This window comes from Punica granatum, chromosome 5, assembly GCF_007655135.1.
Source record: "Punica granatum isolate Tunisia-2019 chromosome 5, ASM765513v2, whole genome shotgun sequence".
NCBI lineage: Eukaryota > Viridiplantae > Streptophyta > Magnoliopsida > Myrtales > Lythraceae > Punica > Punica granatum.
This window is the reverse complement of record NC_045131.1, coordinates 7,246,216-7,270,103: the sequence shown is the minus strand read 5'-3', so window position 1 is coordinate 7,270,103 and position 23,888 is coordinate 7,246,216. Positions and strand designations below refer to the sequence as shown.

General features: G+C 39.5%; 1 long non-coding RNA gene across 3 annotated transcripts; it reads left to right on the top strand.

The window, feature by feature from the left end:
- The first annotated feature begins 561 nt into the window (after window positions 1-561).
- Window positions 562-14,451, top strand: LOC116206871. Of its 3 annotated transcripts, XR_004156811.1 has the most exons (11): window positions 562-940; window positions 1,646-1,821; window positions 1,927-1,997; window positions 2,443-2,583; window positions 2,671-2,742; window positions 2,837-2,908; window positions 3,226-3,297; window positions 3,393-3,461; window positions 3,571-3,642; window positions 13,731-13,968; window positions 14,056-14,451. It is a non-coding gene; the product is annotated as an uncharacterized LOC116206871 (long non-coding RNA). The 3 variants fall into 3 exon arrangements; XR_004156810.1 differs by having other exon boundaries at window positions 3,393-3,642; XR_004156812.1 differs by lacking the exons at window positions 13,731-13,968; window positions 14,056-14,451 and adding an exon at window positions 4,256-11,452 and having other exon boundaries at window positions 3,393-3,642.
- The last annotated feature ends 9,437 nt before the right edge of the window (window positions 14,452-23,888 follow it).

Below are 23,888 nucleotides of genomic sequence, written 5' to 3'. Positions count from 1 at the left end.
TATTGATGGTAACTCTAGGAATAGTTTTGATACTGCCCATGTATATGTAAGTGCTGAAAGTTCCATAGGTTTAACTCATGTTGTACAGTTGGTGAAGGGTGTTTGACGCTGTAAGTACATATGTTTTTGATGAATGAAATACCAACACTTTTCCAAAAAAAAAAATAAAATTTACGGTCTACAAATTATAAAACATGCATATTATATAATAAAATTTACAAAAACATAAAAAGTTGAACTCATATAAATACCATACAATGCACGAGCTCTACGACTAGGTGAATATAATAATGGGAAGAAATTGACCTAAAATCACTATTAGTAAGACTATAAATTGACTAACGGATTAAAAATTTTGGATAATTAGTTGACTAATAGACTTGGTTTAGTTAATGGAACTACGTAGGGAAGACCATCATTATACTTGAATTAATATCCTTTTTTAGGCTCTGTTGTTTTTCGGCTCAGGTCACTTTCGATATGCCATTAGAAGTAAAAGTTTTCTTTTCTCTGTTTCTATCGCTAATATAGCGTTCAGACATAGGCTCTTCCCCCCCGCCCTCTCTCTCTCTCTCTCTCTCTATTGTCTGTCATGTCCAACCCCTTGCTTCTCTTTGCTCAGAAAACAAGAAAACTCACTCCCTTGCCGGAAAAGCTCTCGCTCTCCCTCCAGGCTTTACTCAGCCACGAGGAAAGGAAGGAACAGAGAGCGTTTCCCGTGCAGTTCAAGAAAATGTTGCAGTCGCTCTTACCGGAGACGACATGGATTGGGCATGGCGTGAAGTAGCTCGCCGAGGGCGTTGGTCTGCTTCAGTCACTGCGGGCCGATATCTTCTTCTAAGCTCCCCGTTCTGATCACCTCTGCCCTGCGCACACATTGAAGGAAGGAAGGAAGGAAATGAGCGCTTGTTGTGTTTTTGTTTGTTCCTTCACCTACCAGGTACGTGCTTGCAAAGATCCCGTTTTTAATTTTTTGGTTGGTTCAAGCCGTAGTTAGCTTAGAAGGGGTTCCTGGGGAGGGCTTTCTTTTCACCTATGTTTCTTTTGATCACTCGAAAAACCCGAGTCGTAGTGCAAAGATCCCAATTTTTTTTTTTTAACGATGGGTTGATATATTGACTTCTCTTGATTTGCCTATATATTTAAAACGAGGGTTTTGCAGAGTAGCGAGTCTATGTGCTTTGTGAAGAGCTAAACTCAATAAAGAGCACCACTGGTTACGAGCTAAAAGAAAAATAAATTCTAATATATTTTATTCACTTGAGCAGTAATTTTTCTTGATGCAGACTTCTGGGTTGTTCTGCTCTGATTTGCATATACCTATAGCCAGTGGTTGGTTCTGTGTTTTAGTTAACCCGATATTACGACTCTTGCAAGCACTCATGGCAGCAGAAGCTTGAGTTTAGTTGATTGATTTTCAGACATATGGTAGTATGCCTTTTACTTATGTACGGAAAGAAATTGTTTTTGAACACATACCATTTTAATGGAAACAAATTCTTTGGGCTGAAACTGAGAATGTCTCTCTTTAATGGACGAAGCTTCATTTGCATCATATGGCTTTTGCGTATTGATTAATTTAAATCAATATGATGAATGGCTGGCTGTTTGTGACTCTTTCTCTTGTTTGGCAACGTCCTGGCAGTTGAAACTCTGGAGGTTATATCGAAATTGCTTGATGGATTTGACGAATTTGTTGAAACCAGCCCCAACTTCCTGCAGCAGAGGCGGGGCTGGTTTCAACAATTTCGTCAAATCCATCAACATCCTCAACAATGTAACATGCACCCACGTGAATGATGCCTGTCACGTCACCCACATGTAACGTTTCTCAATTGTATTCCCTCTCTTTTTATTGTTTATGTCTTTCTTGATCTCATTTCCATCTGTTTGTTCCTGTTCCTTTGTCGATGTAATTTGTTAAAGTGAGCTCAACGTCTCAACTTGACCGGCTTTGTGCCTGAAGAAGTGGAAAAGCTTCCTTATTTGCAAGTCCTGTAAGTATCTTTCTTTTTTCCTCTATCAATGAAAATTCTTTTGATTATATATATATATATATATATATATATATATATATCGTAGCCAAATAATAATATTAGTTTATGAAAAGTTCATTCCGACCATTCTTGTTTGAGTGTGGCATATATTTTATTTGGCAAGCAAGGAATGAGGTGATCCACTCTGCTTGTTTCTATTAAAGAGTGGATATAGTCTTCCATGAGGTATGCAGTCAGTGTCATAGGGAGCTCTTAGGATTAGAGAATTTGGGAGCTATCTGATTTAATAATTTTGCTTTGCAAGTCCTGTGAGTGATCCAACTTATGAGAAGTTAGCAATGCTTATCTTGGGGAATTCTTTTCGGATGATTATGTCATGTCCTTGCTTAATATGATAAACTACGTTTTTTTTAAAGATGATTAAACTTCAAATACTTTGTTGCAGCCATCTAAATCGCAATTACTTGAATGGAACAATTGCCACCAACCTAAGCCAAATTTTGCTCATCTCCTTGTCGCTCCTCGGGAATCGGATCACTGGAACAATCCCCAAGGAAATTGGAGATATTGCCCCACTTGAATAACTGTAGGTTATAAAAGTGGGAATTATGGATTTGGTTATATTATACATGTCTTAATAAATAGAGTTGAAAAGGTCTTCCCTCGTCTACAGTATATTGGACGACAACTTACTGGGAGGGCCTCCACATGAGAACCTCGGCAATTTGAGTCGATTGAGGAGACTGTAAGTTTTACAACTATAAACACAAATTCAGTGTTCATTACATACCAAACATCAATGTAATGAACATCTATTCTAACATTTGTTTGCTTTGCAGCCTTCTTGGAGCGAACAATTTCACCAGAAGGATCCCAAAGTCATTTTTCTGTTTGAATCGTCTAAATGACTTGTAAGTGTGGAAGCATTTGAAAATGTTTACTCGGAGTCTAATATTTGTTTTTGTGTTGCTAGTTTATACTTTTCATAAATAGATGTTATGCTAGTTTATACTTTATTAATTATCATAAAGGTGATATTTGTCATAAACAAAAAACGATCTTATGTACATCTGTACGTTTTAGTAGAATATATATAAGGCAATAGTAGAGTAATTGTGGAATTTTATATTACATAGAAGGGTATATTTGGAATGCAAAAGTTGAGAAATACGGGAGCTTCATAGAGATATGTATATATACATAATCTAACACTAGAATGTGATTGCAGCCAGATAGATGGGAATTCATTGTCTGGGAAGATACCGAAATTCATTGGGAATTGGAGGAATCTTACTAGACTGTGAGTATTGCAGCTATTACCTTACAAGCAAAAAAAAAGAAGAAGTAGGTTTTTGACATATTTTGTTTCTTAACTATCTTATAATCACTTTGCAGCGACATGCAAGGCACGAGAATGGAGGGGCCTATTCCTCCTTCAATTTTCCAGTTGACAAACCTGCAAGGGTTGTGAAAAACTATTTCCCTAAATAAAGTTTTCTCTCTGGTGTTCTTTTGAGAAAATATTTTGATCGGTTTTAAGTGATTGACTTTTTCAAATGTTACTGTGTCTCAGGATGATTTCTGATTTGAGTGGGTCGAGCTCACTTTTCCTCAAGTTGCAGAATATGACTAGACTACGATACCTGTGAGTTTCTTCTTGACTGTCTTCTACTTTCTGATCAAGATCAGTGGTGCTTACTACATTAATCATCAACGTTGTCAACAAATACATAACACCCTACTGTCTGACCAGAGGGCCAAAAAACTTGGAGGAATTGAAATCCCCCTTGATAAAGAGGCACGCAGTCCTCAAGTAACAGATTCACAAGCCAAAACAAAGTGGCACATTGGCCCAAAAAACTGTTACGCAAATCTGAAACAAAGAAATCTCAACTATTGACAGCAACTCTCCAGTTTGCTAAGATCTGCCGTTGAGTGCTTGTCCTTGCTTTCCTGCATAAATTCTCGACTCCACAAAAGCCTCCCTTCTACTGCTTTCCTTATAGAGCACCAGATTCTTTCAGTAGTAGGAGCAACACCCTCATGGAGTGCTTGGTTAGCATAATAGATTTCAGTCTTCTTTGGGTTAAGCCTCAGTTCGGGCATCCTATAAAACCCTTAAAATATGTCCATTACAGCTTTGAGGGAACCGACATCTCCTTTAAGAAAAATAAGGAGGTCATCGGCAAATCCCAAGTGGGTGATATTCACCTTTTCACAAAAAAGATGATAGACGATTCTGCTTTCTTGTGCTGCAGACTCAGAAAGCGTGGACGGAACTTCAATGGCCATGACAAAGAGATAAGGGGATAAGGGATCTCCCTGTCTCAACCCCTTCATTCCTCTAAAATAACCATCCATGCTTCCATTAATGGCAATAAAGAATTTAGTACCAGAAATGCACAGTTAGTAAATTGCTCAGACACCCCAATAACATTGAATATATTCTTCAAAAACTTCCAACTAACTGAGTCAAAGGCCTTCCTTGTATCAGCTTTCACAGCACATCTAGGAGAACCACCCTCCTTCCTATATAGCCTTTAACAAGCTCACGAGCAAGAAGGATGTTGTCCCCAATTCGCCTCCCATGTACAAAGGCACTCTGAATGGAGGAAATAAATTCAGACAGGAAGCGCTTAAGTCAATTGGCCAAAATCTTCATAATACATTTGTAGATTACATTGCAGCAAGAGATTGGCCTAAGCTCTGTCATCCATGAAGGATTAGGTATCTTGGGCACCAAAGTGACACAAGTGCTATTGACTTCCCCCCAGGAATTTCCATGTGGAGAAAAAATTCAACATTGCAGCCATGAAATCCTTCCCAACTTAACTCCAAGATGCTTTATAAAACTGCACACTATATCTATTCGGGCCAAGTGCTCTATCAATATCCATTCTCTACAATGTATGTAACTGCAGCGATATGATTCTGCACTAGAGCAATATTCAGCCTATAATGCAAGATTTTTTGTAAACCAGAAATGTACCTCCATTAACATGATGATCTGCAGTGCCCAGTAACATGCTGTAAAAGCTAACTGCTTCTTCGGTAATCTCTTTAGGATCTTGAAGTCTCATACCATCTTCCGCAATTAACAATTTTATTGTGCATTTTTCCCTCCTCATCTTGACAATCTTATGGAAATAACTTGTGTTTTGATCACCTAAAGAGAGCCACTTCACCCGACCTTTTTGGTTTATAGAATGCCTCTTCTGCAATCCTGGGTTCAATATAGCTCTTGTCAAGTTCCTTCTCATTAGCTAGAAGAGAAGAACATGAACTACTTTTAACGATGTCATCCTGCTCTTCTATGAGCTGCTGCTTAATGTGTTTTACCATAATGCTCCTTATTGGATGCCTTCAGCTCATACTTCAACAACTTCTGCTTCTTACATAAGACAAACATTGGGGTGCCCCGCACTTCAACAGACCAGCTTTTTTGCATGAGGTCCTCGTACTTCTCATGTGAGGTCCAGTAATAGAAAAAACTTTAAATGGCTCTTGAAGAGGGTAGTATTTTGATCCACTGTGATAAGGCTTGAGGAGTGGTCATAAACAATGGGGGAAAGAAACTCAACCATGGACTTAGGGAAGCCACCAAACCAGTGCTCATTCACAAGGACTCTATCAAGCTTTCGCGCAATGAAACCATCAATCTTCTTGTTGGTCCAAGTAAAGTAATTTCTAGTCCAGCTATGCACGTGGAGATTAACGTCATCAGGTAGTAATTTAAACTCGGCCATACGAGGGAGGTCACTAGTATCTGAGTTGCTTGTTTCTCCAATTTCTTTTACGATGTTAAAATCCCTTGCTAACACCCAAGGAGCCTCCCCCAACAGATTCTTCATGCTTTTAATTGAGTTCCAAAGACTTTCTCTCTCTCATTGTGATTGAAGTATAATGGCAGAGAACCAAAATTTAGTGGAGGTACCAGTAAGATGGACAGCACAATGAATTCCTTCCGTAGATCTCTCCACCCCAACAATATTTATAGAACCATCATGTAAAATCCACACCCTACCCAAAGGATAGTGACTGTGATTGTGGATAAAATTCCAGTTTCTAAAGATACTATCCTTAATCCTTATAGCATTCACTTCCTGCACTCTAGTCTCAAGAATGCAAACCATGTTGATCTTTTGATTAGTAAGCGGGTTCCTAAGCTCCTGATGCTTAAGGGGCCTATTGAAACCCCATATATTCCATGTTAGGAGTTTAACCATTTGAAACTCCCGCATGAGGTATCTGACTACTGGAAGAACATCCAGGTAGCTCTAGACTTCTGCCCATTCTTACTTTTCCTCTGCGGCTGATTTATGTCCTGCATTTTTTCATTGAATGCTCGAACAGCAGTTCGAGGTTTCTTTATTGAGAAAGGAGAAGGCTTCTTGAGCTGCGCCTTCTCAGTAGTTTCGCGTAGAACAACAAATGTATTCTTCGCCTTAATAGTCTTAATATCTTTCTACCAAGGCAGTGGACAGTGACTAATATGCCAAGGGCCATTTCTTAACTCAGCAATGAACAATCCGAAGTCCGAAGTCTGAAATCTTCGCATTGAAGTTTGCATCAGGCAGCACATTTGTAACTTTAATGTCTCGATACACAATTTTGAGGGCAGACTCCTCGTACAAATGTGCCAATTCTTTGGTAATTCCAATGCAAATTTTTCTCTGTGGCCCAATTTAAGTTCAACCTCTGCTTCTAGCGTCTTGAAGGAAAATCAATGAAAGACAAAAGGAATAAGACAATGGGTGAAATAGAATATAATATAAACAAAAAAAAGAAGAAAAAACATTGATCGCGATATTTTTAAGGATAAATGATTTACCGAAAAGTGCCCGTTCAAGATTATTGTTCTCGAGATATTCATAACCCAGCAACAATTGATTCCCTTCCATACAATACCCATGCAGCTTTACAAGATTATGGTGTTTTAAGTTAGAAATTATGCGTATCTCATTCAAAAATTCTCTTTTTCCCTGCTTTGATGTTTTAGACCTTTGCTTCACGGCTATCAAAGTCCCATCTGGTAGCTTACCCTGTAATTAGATTAAACAAAAATCTAAATGCATTGCTCGGAATGAGCCCCTAACACCCCTAACCAAGTTAGATCAAATGGTAGAGGCATCGAAAATCAACCTTAAAGCGCCCAAGACGACACGAGACAAGAGGGAAAGCGGTCCTGATGTGACTAGACTTGGCAACCCCGACCCCTCCACCGAGGTCACCGGCGACCTCGGTGGAGGGGTTTGGGTTGCCGATTGGTGACCCTAACACCCGAATCGACCGAGGACTTCGAGTCGGAGATCCCATTCGATTTGAGGGCTAAGATCTCCAACTGGCGACCTCGACCCCTCCATCGAGAAAGCCGGCATCCTCCATAGGTCCCAGCAACCTCAGTGGAGGGGTTGGGGCGCCGATTGGCGGTCCCAATCCCCAAATCGACCAGGGACTCTGAGTTGGAGTTCTCAATCGATTCGCGAGCTGGGGCAACCAATCGGCGACCTCGACCCCTCTATTGAGATCGTTGGCGACCTCCGTGGGTATCGACAACTTCTGTGGAAGGGCTGGGGTCGTTGATTGGCAGCCCAACTCGCGAATCGATCGGGAACTCCAACTGTGAGTCCCCGGTCAATTCAGGGGTGGGGGCCGCCAATCAGCGACCCTGACCCCTCCATGGAGGATTCCGGTATCCATAGAGGGCACTGGTGACCCCGAACCCTCCTCTTTTGATTTTCTTTTTAGGATTAAAATGAAAAAAAATGAAAAGTTGAGGATATAAATGATAAAATGAAAAAAGATTTAAAACCGAAATGATTAAAAGGTTAAAAGATTAAGGACTAAAAATAGGAAAAAAACTAACATTATAACCTCTATGGTTAACGGAGTACACTAGAGGGGGGCTAATTGTCCCTAACAAAAGCACATGGTACAATTTGTCATAACCTCAAATCACAATGGTGATTTTTGTATTTTTCCCTTTAATTAATTTTAATCAGCTTGGTTTGGTGCTACCGCAATTTCATTTTATGCAGTAGAAGCAGGTGTTCGTGATGAGTCAATATTCAGAGTACGACGTGTAATTATTTGCTTTACAAAATGTTAGTTGTCAATTTGTACCATCCTCTCCTCTCCTCTTGATATCAACTACCAAGCAGACCGGCTGTACCTAAATCCATTCAACAACTTAGCTATTAAGTTTCATGTCAGTCATGGACAAGAGAAACATTCATTCATTCCAGTCAAGTCAGAGTCGATCTGGAATCTCGTGAATGAACTCGGACCTGACTTTTGTGGACTTTCCCCAGAAGAGGAGGAAATAGGCTTACCTTGAAATAGGTTCTTGAATTCGCCGACTTTGATTGACTAGAGACAATGGAATTTCCATCCTACCCTCAAGCATGCTCAACATAGAAGACATCTGGGGTCGGCGACCGGAAGAGGAATCCATGCACATAATTGTGATGTGGAGCATCTTCATAGGTTCCTCCTTAAAGTAATTGGAGACGATGCTCTGGTCCACAAGCTCTAAAATTTTTCCTTGCCTATGCAGGTGTTAAGACCTTCATGTTCATCAGAAACAAGAAACAATGAGAAAAATCAAAACCATCAAGGCATGTTTGGTTGGTTTGTACGTGAAATTCTTGTTTCACTTTTTTTCCCCTTTCTTTCTTTCTTTTTCTTTGGAAATTTAAAATCATATTAGAGAAGACTTTAGAAGCATTTCTCTTTTTTCTTGTTTGTGCCAGAAATCAGAAACCGAAATGGGAAATTGTGCAAGGAGAGTTGATCGATCATGTATGTCTTACGCAGTCACGGAGATTTAAGCATGGGTCCGGTGGTTGGTATTTATGTTGCACTTTCTATTGACAATCTCCAAAGTGACGATCCCCAAGTTGAAAACATTTGCCTTGACAGTCAAGTGACCCTTCCTCACGTATTCAGCAGCCATGTAACCACTACCAATCGAAAACAAAAACAATCGTAAAAAATTAACCTCGGTAGCTTAAGAAACAAACTCGAGCCATGCTTAACTAAGAACTCACATTGTTCTAACGAGTCAAGTAGTCACGTGTGCCAATTCGAAGTCCAAAATCTTCACATTGAAGTCTGCATCAAGCATTACATTAGTCACTTTAATGTCTCGATGCACAAATTTGAGGGCAGACTCGTGCAAATGTGCCAATCATTTGGCAATTCCAATGCAAATTTTCCTCCTTATGGTCTAGTCTAAGTTCAATCTCTGCTCCTCGCGTCCTAAAGGAAAATCAATGAAAGAAAAAAAGAATAAGACAAAGGGTGAAGTATATGATATAAAAAACAACAAAGAAGAAAAAACATTAACCCCGATAATTTTAAGGATAAAAGATTTATCGAAAAATGCCCGTTCAAGATTGTTGCTCTCGAGATATTCATAACCCAATAATAATTGGTTTCCGTCCATACAACACCCATTCGGCTTTACAAGATTATGGTGTTTTAGGCTAGAAATTATGCGTATCTCATTGAGAAATTCTTATTTTCCCTGCTTTGATGCTTTAGATAGTTGCATAACGGCTATCAAAGTCCCATATGGTTGCTTATCCTGTAATCAAATTCAATAACAATCCTAATGCATTGCTCAGAATTAGCCCCAAACGCTCCTAATCAAGTTAAATCAAATGGTAGAGGCATCGAAAATCAACCTTAAAGCGCCCAAGACGACACGAGACAAGAGGGAAAGCAGTTCTTATGTGACTAGACTTGGCGACCCTCGACTCCACCAAGGTCTCATATCATTATGGCTTCCTCAAGAAGAATACATCTCATGAGGTAAAGGAGACCCAAACGAACACTTAAAGTCCAAAAACAAGACAGATTACCGAGCACAAGTGCCGTAAATCGACCTTGAGAAAGTCGTAATGATATGAGAGGAACCCTTAAAAACCTCCACTATCAATGCTGGTTTATCCTCATAGTCGAGAAAATCAAAACAAGGATAAATCACCAAAATAAACCATTCCCAAATCAATTGCAAAAAGTGGTCATCCCAAGTCTTGGGTGCTCGTCCCTTCAACATCCATCATTAATATCACGTATCATATTCTATCACTGTTTCAGTTCAGCACGTATCAAGCACATCAAGCATAAGCCATTGTTCATTATCATCAACAAACACAGTCCTTTATCATCATTCACTTTAGCCCACAACATAAACACAATTCATAGTTAACAAAATCGAGCAAAATCATTCAAGGAATCACCCAATAACTCATCAATGAACAACCCACTGTAGCAGAGTCTAAGGAGCCCATTGGACCCTCACTTCCAATAGCTATATATTTTGATTAGATTACAATTTCAGAAACTTATTACCTTCTAGACAGGTCTAAATCCTCCTTCTCCAATCCTATTATTTATATCAAAGTTTTTGGTAGCGGCTATGAGTTGTCTTAGAGTAAACTCACAAGTCGTTAGTTCTAGCTCTGAAAAAAGAAAAAAATTAAATTATATGAAGCAAACATTTGTAAATGTAAAGGAAAAAAAACCACATGTGACTAGTTATTTTACTTGGACCTTGATTAGATTGTACCACCACTGCTACCAGTATAATGCAAATGAATAAAAGTTATTACGAGTACCACGATTTGATCAGTTGATATTCCACCTGCGACATTTAATCTACAAATAGTATACAAAGGAATTATATATGTTGAACTGTTCGAGAAAACACATTGCAGAGATAATACATTAGAATTTATTGGGAGTTACGGTAATAGCAGATATGAGCGGTCCGTACACCCCCTTTCAAGAATAACCGATGTTCTTTTTCCTGACCAATAGAGATGGACCTCTATCATTGAAATTTTCATGTCAACCATGGCATTAAAATCTCAATAAATTCCAACTCTAGCACCTCCTGCTCCTTCTATGATATTGTGGTTTTCTAACACTTTCTTGCTCTGTAATTAAGATGAACTAATTAATCTAAAAGCTTACAATCGGTAATCGTTTGATCAATGGAAGAAGAAAAGAAACGAAATTTACAGTCACCTAAATATATATATCGAATACTCGTCTGTCGAGGTTCTTGAAGGTTTGATCATCATAAAATTGTATTTCAGCGAAATGAAGATGAACTCGGTAATTGCCCGGGATCATGCACATGCCTTGTGTTTGAGAGATAGGGGGAAGTCATGCAAATTAGTACAAAGCCAAGTGTGATCTATTTTTAATGAAAGGACTGTTTGTGGTTTATGGAGCCTTAGCGTTTCCCACGGATGAATCGTTGCTGATGTAGGCTCACTTTTCGAAGGCGATGAAATAAGATGGCCTCCCTTGCCTTGTATCTTCCATATACTCATTAGCCTCGACCTTCGGCTTCTCCCCTCCGTAGTTAATGTATAAGGAGCGATCTAGATTTGTATTAGTAGAACACAAAAATGAATAAAAACAAATGCATGGTCCACTAGTACAATCAAGTACATTTTTTTCATTCTGATTTTTGCTCTATTAATACAAATATAGACCGCCTTTATACATCAATTGTGGAGGGGAGAAGCCGAAGGTCGAGGGTAATATGAGTATATGGAGAATACAAGGTAAGGGGGGCCATCTTATTTCATCGCCTTTGAGAAGTGGGCCTACAACAACACTGGTTCATCCGTGGGAAACGCTAAGGCCCCATAAATCACAAACAGTCCTTTCATTATAAATGGATCACACTCGGCTTTGTACCAATCTGTACGACTTGCCCCTTATCTCTCAAACAGTGTGACGTATGCATGATCCCGGGCAACTACAGAGTCTTGTCTTCATTTCGCTAAAATATAGTTTTATGATGATCAAACCTTCAGCAGCCTCGGCAGACGAGTATTCGATGTATATACTTAAGTGACTGTAAATTTCGCTTCTTTTCTTCTTCCATTGATCGAACATGTATATACTGATTGTAAGCTTTTAGATTAATTAGTACATCTTTCTTGTAGGGCAAGAAAGTGTTAGAAAACTCCAATATCATGGAAGCAGGTGGAGGTGCTAGAATTGTAATTTATCGAGATTTTAATGCCACTGTTGACATGAAAACCTCAATGCTGGAGGTTCACCTCTATTAGTCAAGAAAAAGAATATTGGCTATTCCTGAAAGGGGGGTGTACGGACTGCTCATATCTGTTATTATCGTGACTTTAAGTAAGTTCTAATGTATCATCTCTGCAATGTGTTTTCTCGTCCAGTTCAACATATATAATTCCTTTATACACTGTTTGTTTGTAAATTAAATGTAGCAGTTGGAATGTCAACTGGTCAAATTGTGGGATTCTTAATAGTTTTACTCATTTGCATCATACTTGTAGCAGTGGTGGTATAATCTAATCAAGGTTCAAGTAAAATAACTAGTAACATATGATTTTTTTTCTTTACATTTACAAATGTTTGCTTCATGTAATTTAATTCTTTTTTCAGAGCTAGAACTAACAGTTGGTGAGTTTACTCTAAGAAAACTTGCAGATGCTATACAAAACTTCGATCCGAATAATAAGATTGGAGAAGAAGGATTTGAACTTGTGTAGAATGTAATAAGTTTTTGAAATTGTAATCTAATCAAAATATAAACCTATTGGAAGTGAGGGTCCAGTGAGCTCCTTAGACTCTGCTACAGTGGGTTGTTCATAGCCGAGTTATTGGATGATTCCTTGAATAATTTTGCTCGATTTTGTCAGCTACGAATTGTGTTTATATTGTGGGCTAAAGTGGATGATGATAAAGGGTTGTGTTTGTTGATGATAATGAACAATGGCTTATGCTTGATGTGTTGGGTACGTGCTGAACTGAAACGATGATAGAAGATGATACGTGATATTGAGGTTAGATGTTGAAGGGAGGAACAACCAAGACCTAAGATGGCCGTTTTTTGCAATTGATTTGAGAATGGTTTATTTTGGTGGATTTATCCTTGTTTTGATTTTCTCAACTATGGGTATAAAGTAGCATTTATTGTTGAGGTTTTTAGGAGTTCGTCTCATATCATTACAGCCTTCTCAAGGTCGATTTACGGCATTTGTGCTTGGTAGTTTGTCTTTTTTTGAACTTTAAGTGTTCGTTTGGGTCACCTTTACCTCATGGGATGTATCCTTCTTGTGTCTACACACCTTAGAGTCGATTTCTCTTGCGTTTCATGTTGTTTGGGGCTAGTTAAGATCGATTTACATTCCATTCACGCTCAGGTTTGATCTGAATAAGGTATATAAGGGTCCGTAGAGGCTTGTTTTGGTCATCAGGACCGCATTTCCTATTGTCTCGTGTCGTCTTGGGCGCCTTAAGGTTGATGTTCGATGCCTCTACCATCTGATTTGACTTGATCGTGGGCATTAGGGGCTCATTCCGAGTAGTGCATTAGGATTGTTATTGAATTTGATTATAGGGTAAGCTATCGGATGAGACTTTGATAGCCGTGAAGTAACTATCTAAAACATCAAAGTAGGAAAAATGAGAATTTCTAAATGAGATACGCATAATTTCTGATCTAAAACACCATTATCTTATAAAGCTGCATGGGTGTAGTATGGAAGGGAACCAATTGTTACTGGGTTATGAATATCTCGAGAACAATCTTGAACGGGCACTTTTCGGTAAATCACTTATCCTTAAAAATATCGTGGTTAATGTTTTTTCTTCTTTTTTGTTTTTTTATATCATATTCTACTTCACCCATTGTCTTATTCCTTTTTTCTTTTATTGATTTTCCTTCAGGATGCGAAGAGCAGAGGTTGAACTTAGATTGGGCCACAAGGAGGAAAATTTGCATTAAACTTGCTAAAGGATTGGCACATCTGCACGAGGAGTTTGCCCTCAAATTTGTGCATCGAGACATTACAGCGACAAATGTGCTGCTTGATGTATACTTCAATGCGAAGATTTTGGACTTCGGATTGGCGAAAATCTATGAAGTGGAGAAGTCACACATGACCACTTGACCCGCTGGAACAATGTGAGTTCTTAGTTAAGCACGACTTGAATTTGTTTCTTAATCTACTGAGGTTAACTGTTGATGGTTGTTTTTGTTTTCAATTGTCAGCGGTTACATGGCTCCTGAATACGTGAGGGAGGGTTACTTGACTGTCAAGGCAAATGTCTTCAGCTTAGGGGTCGTCACTTTGGAGATTGTCGGTGGAAAGTGCAATGTAAAATACCAACCACGGGACCCATGCTTGAATCTTTGTGACTAGGCAAGACATACATGATCAATCAACTCTCCCTGCATACTTTGCCGTTTCAATTTTTGATTTCTAGCACAAACAAAGAAAATAGAAATACTTCTAAAGTCCTCTCTGATATGATCTTAAATTTCCAAAGAAAATGGGGGGAAAAAGTGAACATAATGTTTTGCTTATGTTGAAAAGCAAGTACACGTCGTGAGGAAAATAGGAAATTTATGTACAAACCAACCAAATATGCCTTGATGGTTTTGGCTTTTCTCATTGTTTCTTGTGTCCGATGAGCATAAAGGTCCGACACCTACATAGGCAAGGAAAAGTTTTAGAGCTTAGACTAGAGTTTCGTCTCCAATTACTATGAGAAGGAAGCCATGAGGATGCTCCACATGATTCTGTGCATAGTCCTCTTCGAGTCGCCAACCTCAGATGTCTTTTGTATCGAGTATGCTTGAGGGCAGAATGGAAATTCCATTGTCTCTAGTCAATCAAACCGCGGCGATTGGTCCTCCTGAGCCTCTATCCTGAGCCTTCCAGAGCCTATTGCAGGGTAAGCTCGTTTCCTCCTCTTTTTAGGGAAGTCCATAAAAGTCAAGTCCGAATTTATTCAAGAGATTCCAGATTGACTCTAACTTGACTAGAGGAGTGAATGTTTCTCTTGTCCATGACTAACATGAAACTTTGTAGCTAATCATTTGGAAGGGTTTAGGTACAACTGACCTGCTTGGTAGTTGATATCAAGAGGAGAAGATGGTATAGAATTGACAGCTAACATTTTATAAAGCAAGTAATTACACGTCGAACTACTCTGAATATTGATTCGTCACAAACAAGATCTTAGCAATATTTAAAATCAAAATCTTTAGTTTGATTTTCCTTTACTCCAACAAGGCGATTGAATTACATCACACCTACTTCTACTGCGTAGAATGAAATTGTGACAATACTAAACCAAACTGATTGAAATTAATTAAAGGGAAAAATACCAAACTCCTGTTGTGTGGGGTTGAGACAAATTGCATCATGTGTTTTGTTAGGGACAATTAGCCCCTGTACTCCGTTAACCATGGGGGTTACGACATTAGTTTTTTTTTTAGTCCTCAATCTTTAGCATTTTAATCATTTTGATTCTAAATGTTTTTTCTTTTATCATTTCCCTCCTCGACTTTTCATTATAGTGCTAGAAATAAAATCGAAAGGGAAGAAGGGGTCAGGGTCGTCGCCGAGGTCATCGACATCCTCCGTGGGTACAAGCAACCTCAGTGGAGGGGTCGAGGTTACCAATTGGCGGCCCTAACCCCCGAATCAACCGGGGACTTCGAGTCGGATTTCCCAATCGATTCGGAGGCCGGGGACGTCAATTGGTGACCCCGACCCCTCTACTGAGGTCACCGATACCCACAGAGTATGCTAGCGACCTAGATGGAAGGATCGAAGTCGCCGATTGCTAGCCCTAGCCCGCAAATCGATTGAGAACTCCGACTCGAAATCCCTGGTTGATTAAAGGAATGGGGCCGCCAATTGGTGGCCTCGACCCCTCTACCGAGGTCGTCGGTACCTATGGGGACGCCGACGACATCGATCGGCGCCCCTAACCCCTGAATCGATTGGGGACTCCGAGTCGGAGTTCTTGATCAATTTGTGGGCTGAGGCCGCCAATCAGCAACCCCGACCTTGACCCTTCCACCGAGGTCATCGACATTCTCCGTGGGTACCGGCGACCTTGGTGGAGGGGTCAGGGTCGTCGATTGACGGCCCTAGCCTGCAAATCGATCGGGAACTCTAACTCAGAGTCTCCGATTGATTTGGGGGTTGGGGCAACCAATTGGCGACCCCTCCACCAAGGTCGCCAGTACCCACGGTGTGCTCCGTGGGTAGGGCGGCCCCGACCCCTCTTCCCTTTTGATTTTCTTTTTAAAACTAAAATGGAAAGTTCAGAATATAAATGATAAAAGAAAAAAGATTTAGAACCAAAATTATTAAAATGTTAAAGATTGAGGACTAAAAATGAAAAAAAAAACTAACATCTTAACCTCCTATGACTAATGGAGTACACTACAAAGAGGTTAATTGTCCCTAACAAAAGTACATTGTACAATTTGTTCCGATCCCAAATCACAAAGGGAGTTTTTATACTTTTCACTGTTAGCAATTAGTGGTGCTTACTACAGCAACAGCGCTAGCTAGCTAGCACGCTCTTAATTAAGAAAAGCCTAGAGAGACCAGTCACCAGGGTAGAATCGAGTATTTTTAAATGAGAAATAATAGGGTAGTGTAGTCTAGGCTAGTCTAGTCTAGTCGATATGCACTACAGACCGACCGACCTATTGAAGTGAAAGGACATTGATGAGAAGAGCCAACTTGAAATAGTGCGTCGTTACGTTACGTGTTGCAATATCTTCCCGGAGCAATTATGATAATTAGCACATGAGGAATGGGACTTCTGCAAACTTTTGATCGTTTTATTTTCTGCTGGTAGCATGCCTCGGACATATGAAAGGCATGTGGTATGCGTATCCCGCCAAGGACGGAAAAAGCTCCTTACGCTAGCTGGGCTTTCATTCCATTCTCTCATCTCATTCAGTTTTATCGGAATGGATTTCGTTTTATGTTATGTTCAGATTCTATATATCACTACTCCAATTCACGTTACGCTACATCTGATTTGATGCATTTTTTTCCGAATCGTCCATATTGTTTTTATAATATTGGAATATCGTGATGTACTGCACCCCCTAATTTAAATGGAAAGGGAAAAAGTATATTATTAATTAATTGTTTTTAGTTTAGGCAAATAATAATATAGCATTGCCCGACCGCGCGGCTTCGGACGACCACATCATTGTCATCATTTATTCCATTGATGACTGCGGTTAGGAAAACCTCCAACCAATGCAATGCCAATCTCAGACCCAGGGAACAGTCGATTCCCCCCGGGCAATGGTGATGGGGTGGCTTAGGGGCCAGTAACGCGCCTATGGCCTATGGGGTGGCCGACGACCATTTATATAGCCGTCGCCCAAAGCCACATATCAAGGTCGTAAAAGCCTTTGATTGAGGCCAAATCTCAACCCGACCTCCAGGTAGAGGCTTTTTCTGGCCTCGATATATAGATGACCCTGCCCAGCAGGCTAGGGCCCAAGGGCGTCCCCTATTTATTTTTTTAAAAAAATCCAACGTGAATTCATTTTTTTTTTAAGAATCTCCATCCTGAAACTGATAGTTAAATTTGGGAGGAGTCCACCGTGAGAAAAGGGAGGAGGAGGGAATGGTGGAAAAAAAAATAGGGAAGGAAGAGTGAGTGGATAATAGAGTTAGTGGATAGTAATATAACAAAATTACCATCATAATCCCTGTCAGCACCCAATTTCGGTCCACCGGCTTCAGAGGGGTAAAATCGTCATTTTTGCCATCCATCGGAGGGAAGTATTTCTGGTTAATTGCTTGAGCACTCGCGACTTTTAGAGATATAACATTTCCTCAATTTAGCGCCAATTTACCATTTTTTTTCGAAAAAATACTCCATGGGTAGTCTTTGAATTTTACGTGCGCCAACGTCAATTTTTAATATTCAGGACTAAAATTAAGGCCGGAAAATATTTTGTCGCATAACATTGATCCATGATTTTTTCTGAACACAATGCCGGTCTCGGATAATTTTTTTCGACATCCAATTGCAAAGACAAGAATTTTAATCTTTACGCGCGTTAAATTTGAATTCTTAAATCTTAAAAAAAAAAAGAAAAAAAGGGGGGGACAGAAAGGACGGAAAGGACGAACAGGTCAGGAGCCGGTCAAAAATCGGTCAGGAGCTCTGACCGGCCACTAACCGTTACCAAAAAAAATAATCATCAGAGGCAACAGTCGCTTGACCGTTGCCCCCCTCTCCTCCCTTTTCCCCCAATTTTTGTCTTCTTCCTCCCTTTTTCTTCTTTTCTTCTTCTTCTTCCTTTCAAAAAACAAAAACCGAAAAAAAAACCCTAAAAACCCGAAAAAAAAAATCCTAACCCGAACTCCCTCGCGACCGCCAGCTCACGAACACTCTCTCTCTCTCCCTCTCTTTCTTCAGTTCCCCCCTCCCACGCATAGAAACCCTAGCCGCAACATTCTTCCAAAAACAGAAAACCTAGGGGCTTTCTCTCGCTCTTTCACGGATTCTCCCGGAAAATCCAAAAAAAAAAATCAGCAGCTCATATCTCACACGCCATTCTCAGTAGCTCACTGATCCTCTCGAGGAAACCCTCATCTGTCTCGCTCTTCCTCGGCTCGTCTCGCCCTCCCACAGTCCGAACGCCCTCAACTCACTCTCTCGGACTTAACCCTCCCTTACTTCACTCTCCCTCAGCTCACTCACCGCACGGGGCCCCCCGAGCTCGAACGCTTCCCCCGGACGACCTGCATCAGCCCGGACGACTGCCCCCCAGCTCTCCCCTTCTTCTTCTTCTGTTTTTCCATTCTCACTCTCACGTTTTTTTTGTGTTCATTTCGGGCCGACGTAGATTCTCAGCGCCCCCGAGCCATTTACCGTCGTGTCTAGGAACCTTCGGAGAGCTCGAGCCTCCTTAGCCAACGTGGAGAAGCGGCTCGAGCAGCTCGGATCGGCCTTCCTGCCATCCAGGCGTTCTTCATCCAATCGGGTCTGCCAAACCCGGCCGGGTACCCGATCCAGCAGCTCGCCGACCCAATCCAGCTCAGTTCGGCCCAGCGGCTCACCAGCCCAGCTCAGCCCAGTCAGGCCCAGCAGCCCAGTGCGGCCCAGTCCAAATCCCAGCAGGCCCGTTCGGCCCAATACAGCTAAGACCGGCCTAGCCCAACTCGTCCGGCATTGGGCTGTGTGGGTGATCGGATTTGTCTCGAACTCAATTTTACGAACTTTTCATTTTGTCTCATTTCAGTCCAGAGGACGCATTTTTATTTTTTCAGATCTGCCCCGAATTTTAAAATTATTATTAGTTAAGTCCCGGCCATTTTTAATATTTTCCAATCAGTCCTTGGATTTTTCAGAATTTTCTAACCATTCCTAGGAACTTTTCAAGTCGTTTCAGTTGAGTCCCGAGGCTATTTTCCACCCTTTTCAGATCTGACCCGAATTTTAAATTCGTTTCAGTCGAGTCCCGGTCATTTTTAGCGCGTTCCAATCAGTCCCTGATTTTTTCAGGATTTTAGAACAGTTCCGTAAACTTTTAAGGTTGTTTCAGTTTGGTCCTTGGGTCTTCTTTTCACTTTGCAGATCAGTCCGAATTTTTAAATTCATTTCAAACAAGTCCTGGGATATTTTCAGTAATTCTTACACAATCCCCATTTTTTTAGAATTTTCAAATCAGTCCCCTGAAATTTCATCCGAATTTTCAAATTAGTCCCTGTTCTTTTAAAATTATTCAAATCAGTCCCCGAACATTTTTTAAAGATACTCAACCCTTTCCTACTTGGATCCCCGACCGACGACGTATGTACCCCGTTTAAATATTTTTGTTTATGTAATTATATGTATGCAACATGATAATACGTGCTCTTTGCATGATTTTTTTGTTTTTCCATGAATCGGTGCCGTTTTATCGATTCCATTAATATTATGTTTGTGTATGTTTGTATGTGTTCATCACGATCATGGCGGCACCGATTGTGTAAAATTTGTATGTTTGTCGTGTTTGACGTGATAATATGCTCTTGATCCGTGTTTAAGTGCTTTATTTTCTCGTTTTAATCGAAACCTCACATGAATCGGTTTAATCATGCAAACTCGGCTTAAAATTAATTTTAAATTCTCAAGACCATTGGAAATTAGAGTTTATCGAGCAGTCCACTAATGGCCATTCCGACAGCTCGAAATCCGTAGACTAAAGCATTCGGTAAATTTCCAATTAACCTAAAAATTCCATACACGGGGTAATTGGGGCGTTAAATTTGGTCAAATTAAATCACTTGACTCTTTTAAATGAATTGCACGAATCGATTAATAATCTATAATCACGTTGACAGTTCAAGAACTGTTAGTCATGCCCCTTTTAAAATTCACAATTTCAAAAGCACCGAGATACGTGTCACGTAATATTGATTTTCCATACACACACATATTTTCCAGTTGAAGGGCATGATTACTGGTTCTTGTTCTGCCATCACCCTAGTGTAGGTTTGTGCTTAGAATGGGTCAAAACACGGGAAAATAAATTAATCACAAACTCGGCTTAATTAAACATGGGCAAATAGTTGAGCAAAGGGTTAGGTTTCGAGTTTTAGATAAAAACACTCTTAATCTGTAAAAGTCACATTGTCACAATACAGGAAATTCTAAAAACAACACACACATCCGAGACTCGATTACAAACATTGTGTTTGTCGGGTGCACAAAAAAATAATGCCGAATGCTACATGCCATATCTATCATCCTGTTTGTTTGTTTTAAGGTAGGATTTGTATGCCAAGATACCCCGGTTAATAATTGATTAACTCACGTAAATTCGGCAATAACAAAACTCATTGTTTGTTTATTTGCACTTACTTGTTACATTTTTGCACTTGTTTGTTATGCGGGTCGAGCCCGATCCTTTAGGATTCGATTCACAAGGGGTCCAACGCCCCAACCATAGAACACGGGGTCCAATCCCCTAACACTGAGCGCGCATCTTAATTTCAATTTCAGTCTTTTAAAACCACACGGTGAGCACGAGTGAAATAATAACCCAACGCGAATCGACCGGGATTCAGTTGTTGTAATTTGCATTTTATTTATTTGAGAGGACAATGTAATGATTTATGTTGTACGTTTATTCATGTAAGAATCCCGGTCGGAGAGTTGACAGTCGGAGTTTTTCTTCGAATTTACGGTGTCAAAACGCATAAGATAAGCGGAACTTAATTAAGCGGTAATTAAATAAAAAATGGTAAGCCTAGACAATGTAGAGTACCGATAGAGCATGCGAGATATATGCTCGCATGTAACAGAACCCCCGAATTCGGAATCTCGGGTTTCACAGACCATATGCCTTAGCAATTAGGTGTACCCCGTACCCCTAGACCCGGGTAACTTGTTGGCCCTCAATTTTCGGGTCGTAAAATGGCAAGTGGCGACTCCTTCTCACGTGCGTCCGTTGCGCGTCCCCGGGAAGGTGGACACTCCCAAGCAGCGTTGCATTAGGCGCGCGCGCGCACGCGTGCCCCGACGAGACGAAATTCGGGTGCGCACAATCCCAATATAATAGTTATCATTAGTTAAATTATACGTAGTAAGGGCGATTTCGGCAATAGAAAGTGAGACGAAAAAGGGAATCTCTCCCTTTATAATAGTATGGATAATAGTATTGATAAATCTATGAGATTTTTTTTAGTCAATTTCTTTGCAGAATAATATCATGAATATTTATTCAAATTTTTTACATATAGATCTATGAGATTTTTGACTCAAAATCTGCTTCAAATTTAGTGTAATATTTTTCTTGTAATAAATCTATGTGTCTGCCTTAATTATAATCAGAAAAGAAGTATAATAATAAAATAACTAAAATATGGAGAAAATACTGTCAGGTGAGTTAAAAAATATTGTTACAACTAGAGTTCATGCATACGAAGATTGAATTTGTGTTATTCAATTTTTTGCTTTTTTCGAAAACAAACTTTAACAGAATTTTTGGATTCTCTAATTTTTTGCTTTTTATTTTTTTTAGACATAATTTATTACAAAATCATTTAATTCTCCAATTTTATGTAATATCATCCAATGCAACACACAGGCTTGACGATTATATATGTGAAATCAAGAACACGATGGAGATGGTCAAATAACCTCAAAACGCTCGGTTCTTAAATAATTCTCGATTTTTTGAGTTTTAAAAAAAATTTACGATATTTTTCAATAAAATAAATTTTAAATTTTCAAAAGGTATTTCATGATAAAATTTGAATAAAAAGGAATATATTTTTAAATTTTCTAATGAGATATCATTAATTACAAAATACTAAATCACAAACTTTTCAAATTTTAAATTCAAAAATGATTTTGAGTTTTTCTCATTATTAATAGTGAATATTAAAAATTAACATATTGGAATTTTATGAATTTTTATCATTTAATGGAGCTTTCATTTTTTTGAGCTTTTCTAATTTTTGCAATTATATTTAATAAAAATTATTCTTTTGTAATTTTTTAGTAATTTTTCTTTATCTAGCGTTATAGATTTTTCATTGAATGTAAATTACAATTTATAACAACTTAAAATAACACTATGTATAATAAAATTGACAAAGAAAATGTATCGCGTTCTATTCCATGCAACGTACCGGCCCCACGATACCATCCGAAAAAACTGTCCACGGGCTCTTCTGACCAGGGCACCGGTCATGGTCGCTCAAGGCATTGTAGATATCAAACTCGGCGCGCCCGCCCTTGTATGACACCTCGCAGAAGAACCTTAACGTTGTAAAGTTGACCTCAAAGTCAAATCCATACTTGTTGGTTCAGCCAGATCACATGGGTCCCGAGGTCATCGTCCTTGGACTTGCAGTGGATGGTAAAGCTCTCATCATCAGGCAGTCCACTGGTGATTTCGGCATAGGTCCTTGCGGCCGATGTGGTTGTTACTTCCAGCAACACGGATGATACGAATACTTCGAGGATATAATAATACGTTTAGCCAAACTCATACTTGCTTAGATTTAAGCACGCACAAGCAGCAATGAGGGAGATAAGAGAACACAGGAAGAATTGGAAGAACCTCACTTGATGTGGTAGGTGTAATAAACTATATGTTAATTTATAGGAAATCAAATAGTGTCAAATAGGTTTATTCGAGCAGTTTAACTCTTGTTTCGCTTAAATAATGTCTCGGGTTCGAGTTTTTGTGAATGTAGAAAATTCAAATTGGAAGCTTTACCCCTTAATAGGCCAACCCGGCTCGAGTGAATTAGTCAGAGCCTAGTTGAGCTTTTGGATACCGAGAACCGGGATTCACACAAAAAAATATATATGTGGTAAAAGAAAAGATACTGTCCATAAATGCAATATACGTTAGGAATGTCATAGCAAGTGAATTTAATTTATTATGAGAAACTTGCCTTTTATATAGACTAGAAAATAAAAATATCTGTGTGTTGCCGCGCCGTAATTCTCAGAGTACATTTTTTTATAGTTCAATTCAGACTATATAAGTTTATCGATTGGAACCAATACAGAGGCAAAAAGAAATTAATGATTGAAATTATAATTTCATTCGGAGGATTAGGATTGCACAAATATATATTTCATTCAAAAATATTTCTTGAAAGGAAATTATAAGTATATCCAATATCGATCTGCTGCATACAGAATTCTCATTCTGTAGTTTCCAGTATGGCCAGATACAGACCCAAAAACCGAACTTCCCCACCGGCATACAAGTGAGGAGCAGTTCGACATAGTTCTCTATCAGTGGTGGCCACTGCAAATTTATGTTTGAATTGGAAATATTTATGAACATTGTGAATCGTTCCAGAACACAAAGCTTGGCCAAAAGATTTATGACAGATCTGATCCGACTCGACCACGAAACCCATGACCATAGATCTCAGCATCAAACCCTGGCTTGATCACCAGGCTGAAGACACCATTCGAATGGACAACACCACCGTTCTTCACCCACATCCTAGTTATCCAAGCCACAACCTTGCCATTATACGAGATCTTCGGATGTACCTTTTTCGCCTCTCCAGCAAGCCCTCGGTTGTG